This window comes from Aspergillus steynii (assembly GCF_002849105.1).
Source record: "Aspergillus steynii IBT 23096 chromosome Unknown P170scaffold_10, whole genome shotgun sequence".
Taxonomy (NCBI): domain Eukaryota; kingdom Fungi; phylum Ascomycota; class Eurotiomycetes; order Eurotiales; family Aspergillaceae; genus Aspergillus; species Aspergillus steynii.
In genome coordinates, this window is record NW_020194407.1 from 1649252 (window position 1) to 1654371 (window position 5120).

Sequence of the window (5120 nt, forward strand, 5' to 3'; positions counted from 1 at the left end):
AAAAATAAATATAAGAATTTTTTAAAAAAAAATTTAATTTTATTAAATTTACCTATATTATTTATATTTATAGAGGGATATTAGATAGTCTTAGGTATTTATAAAATACCTAGCTATTTTAATTTTTATATAGTAAATTAACTTCTTATTAAGTATTAAATTATAACAGTTATAAATGAACTTATAAAAATAATTTTAAATATAAAATAATTTTTAAAACAAAATAAAGTAATTCTGTTTTATATAAAAATATTAAGGCAGAAACACGGGATATTATATTAAATATTTAAAATTAATTACTTTATTAAAAAAGATATATTTATTACTAATACTTATTTTAGCATAAAATATAAAATAATTAAACTACTAAAAATCTATAAGATTACTAAAATATTTAAAAACTAATTCTTATAATAATATTATACATAAGAAATCTTTTATTTAAAAAAATTACTTATTTAACCCTTAGAAGATTAAATAATTAATTCTATTTATTTTATATTTATCTCTTAATTTCTTATATCTTTTAGCGCGTAGCAGGCGGTCCGCAGGCATATCGCAGGCGTCCTGAACTCCTCAGTACCTCCATCTAAGGGAATCAAGTGCCCGGAACAGAACCTTCGTGGCTGCCCCTTACATTAATATCTATAAGGTTATATCTAAGTTAAAAAATAAAACTAATTATAAATAATAATCTTAAGCTTTTGAAGTTATTTTATATTTAAAAAATAATTTTTACTAGGTTATTTTATAAAATATTATATCTTAATTATAGTACCCTAATACTTATTAAATTAATAATAATATACTAGCTGTAGTTCTCGCTAAAAAGCTAAATATTAGTGCTGATACTATTACTAATATATAAGTTATTATATAAAAGAAAAAGATTAATAATTAAAATATTATTTTTTTTACTCGCTAAAAGCAAAAATTATTTTTATTTAATTAAAAATTATTTTTAATTCTATCCCTCTTCCTCTTTATTCTTAATACTAGTCCTAATAACTATGTAAAAAGATAAAATAATATTTATAAGATTTAGAAGACTTTAGAATAATTTTATTTTTAAAAATTAAATTAAAAATACTATTATTTTTATATTTAATTAGTTAATATAAAATATACCGAGTCCGCCAAATATAATACTTTTATTTAGAAATTTTATAATACTTTAATAGAACTCAGGTCTATTAAAACTATTAAATTATAATTAAAATATATATTATTCTTAGGAATATTTGCTGAAGTCCAGGCCTGTCCTTTATATTTTACTTATTTAAATTAAGCTAAAATATAAATCCTTAAAAATTAATATAATAATAATTTATATTAATTTTTTTAATTTTAAGATATTATAAAAATAAGTATATATATTTGCTAATCAGGTAACTACTAATAATATATTAAAGAATAATAAAAAAGATACTAATAAGAATAAAACAGGTCCTTAAAATTAAAGAGAATATAAATATAGTTACAGAGGCTGTGGCCGTGGTAAAGATAATTTTTTATTTTTTATAAATAATAATTAATTAAATTAATAGTCTAGAAGAGATAATAAGGATTATATTATAATTTAATATAATTATTATAACTTTTTTAATAATTATTTTTTATTTAACTACTTTTTTAATCCCAAAAATATATTAAACAGAGGTTACAGTAAAAAAGGATATAAAAGTTAAAAAAAAAAATAATTTTTCTGTTAATTTTATCTTATTTAAACTAATAATTTATGAATAATTCCTCTAATAATTTAAATAATAATTTAAATAAAAACCTCTTAATTAATATAGATTTAATATTTATAAATTATGTTAATCTCCGCGCTTTATTACTTGCTTACTCTAATTCTAATATATTATATAATTTTATATTTTTTATAATTAATTTAAGTACTTCTGATATAATAATTTTTAATTATAATTTTTTTAAGAACTTTATTATTTGCAGGAATCTTATTACTATTACTACTAATTATATATTTTATATAAAAAGCTATAATAATCTATTAATTAATCTTATTAAGCCAGGATCTACTACTTATTTTAATAATATTATAATTTCTTATATTTAGTTTATATTTTTATTTACCTATAATTTTATCTTAATTTCTTAACTTACTGATTTTAGTATTATTATAAACTTTTATACTAATAGAGTTATTAAATTTATTATTTAAGATAAGATAAAGGCGTATATTAATTAAATAAGCAAATATTACTATCTTTATACTATTATAAAATTAGATCTTTTTTTAATTACTGTTACTTTATTAGTAAATTTAGCAGATATCTTTTTTTTTAATAAAGATTACTTATTATCAGATAATATATATTTTAAAAAAGTAAGTCTATTTATTTATTTATTATCTTTAGGGAGTCAAACTTAAAAAAAGATCTTTAAAAAAATATAATTTTTATATTTAAAGAAAAAATACTTATTATTCTATTATATAATTAAAATTATCAATCGAAAATTAACAAATTAAAAAATTAATTATTTTCAATATATAATCTAAAAGATTTAGGTAAAATTTATTAATTCCTAAATATAAAAGTTATTTAAAACCGGCAAAATCAAATAATTTAGCTTAATTAAGCAAATTATATTAAAAAAATTACTCACTACTTTAAATTAACTAATCAGCATTTATCTAAAATATCCTTATTATTTAGTAATTTAAGTAAATCTATAGGGCAACCACTTACTAAGCCTTATTATATAGATTATTGAAAAAAATTAGCTTAGTTCTATACTCTATAGATATTTCTAGGCCAAATATTATAAAAAATTACAAAATCTTTATAGAACACATGGCCAAACCTTATTTAAATTATATAAATATAGTAAATCACCTATTTTTATTTATTTATAGAACCTGATTTAATTTAATTTAATATAGTCTTGATTTAATAGATTAATTAAAATTATTACTAATTTTTGAAATAGCTAGTAATACAGCTTATATAGATTTATTATAAAAAAAGTTATCTAAAGGCTTTATATGTTATTTATTTAGCAGATCTATTAATTAGTTAGCTAAAAAGTAAAAAATAATTATTTTATTTACTACTAAAGCAGAATTATTAGCCCTAACTATGGCTAGTAAGTATTTTCTATAGTAGAAATGCTTATTTACTATTATAGGGTTTAATCCTAAAAAAAAATTATATATTTATTATAATAATTATTAAATAATTAACCTGCTTATTAAGCCTAATTTAATTTATAAAATTAAATTAAAATATATAGATATTAGTAATTATTAGCTTAGGCAAGAAATCAAAAAGAAATTTATTAAATTAAAATAGGTCTCTACTAATTAAATAATTATAAACAGCTTTATTAAACATCTGACTAAACAGGAATATACGAAATTTATTAAATAATTAAATATAGTTAATATTTAATATTTTATTAAATAATAATTAATTATTTAATATTTACAGTCTTAATTAATACTTTTATTAATTTAAACTAAAGAGATATATTAATTAGGGTTACCTGATATTACCTGATTTATTAAAATTATCTGATTTTATCCTATAACTAAAATTATTCAAAATTCACTATAACTTTATTCTCACCTTATTAAACTCTTACTTCCACCACTAAATTATATAGGAGAAGTAAGGTGAAACTAAGCTTAATATAAGCAGAAAATAAAAAAAAAATTTTTAAAGAATTTCTTATTTTAAACTAGTCTATCTTCCTAATTAGGAAATCACTGATTGCTAGAATCCTATAAAAGTTAGAAAATATAATTTAATAAATTTCTTATTAAGGAAATTAAAAGTTTATTTTAACTACTGTAGTCAATAGCTTTGTTTAGATAATTAATATAAAGGGTTTAGAATATTTTGTTTATTTATTTTATAAGCCATAAAGTAAATATTGTTACCCTAGTTATTCTAATATTATTTAAATAATTTTATTATAATTTATGTGTTGAATTTTAATTATTCTGATTTTTCTGATTATGAAATCTTGATTATTTAATTATTTAAATAATTAAATATTAATCTAATAATAATTTCTAAGATTAATCTTGAAGGCCTAGATTAATAATATAACTTACAGGTAAAGGCCTAGAAGAATCTGATGATTTTATATTTATAATGTTTACTTAGGGCTAGATTAAATTAGCCCTGATTTAATTATTTATAAATATGTAGTTAATGATCTATATTAATTTATTCTTTTTATCAAGTTAATTTACCTACTTAATTTATTTAATTAAATTTTATTCATTCATTTAATTAATTTTATCTATCTATATGCATAGCGAATGGTAGGACCTCTGGTCTATCATCAGATCTAGGTGGTCTAGGTGAACTGTTTATTTCATCTGACTGATTGATTTTCTTATTCTATCTAGCTATTTGAAATTTCTATTCAACCCACGTGACCTACCTACCCCATCTGACAAATATAATAAATACTTTAAAGCGCGCCTAATAGTAAAAGGATTTTACTAATATATTAGCTATAATTTTAATAAAATTTATATTATTATTATTAAACTTATATTATTTAAGATTTTTATTATTATTATTATATAATTTCTTGGGCAGCTTTATTTTTTAAATATAATTATTATTATTTTTATACTAATCTTAAAAAATTAATATTTATTAATTTCTTAAAAAGCTATATATAAAATAATAAATATAATTTATTTATAAAAATAATATATAGCCTTAAATAATTATCCCAGAAATAATATAACTTTCTCTCTAGAATTTTATAGGATGCTAGCTTTATTTATACTTATATAAATTATTTTATATTTATCTGTGGTTATTTTTATATATTAATTTATATTAATAATATTCTTATTTTTAAAAAAAAACCTCACAAAAATTAAATCTTTTAAAAAAAATTTATTAAAATATTTAAAATTATTAATAATAGTCTAGTAAAATATTTCCTTAATATAAATATTATTTATTATAATAATAAGATTATTTTATTTTAAAAAAATTATATTTTTAATTCTCTATATTATTTTAGTCTTACTTTCTATAACCTAACATCTATTTTTTATAATAAAAAGATTATACTAACCCCTTTTAATATTAATATAAAATATATTAAAATAAAGTTATTTTAAG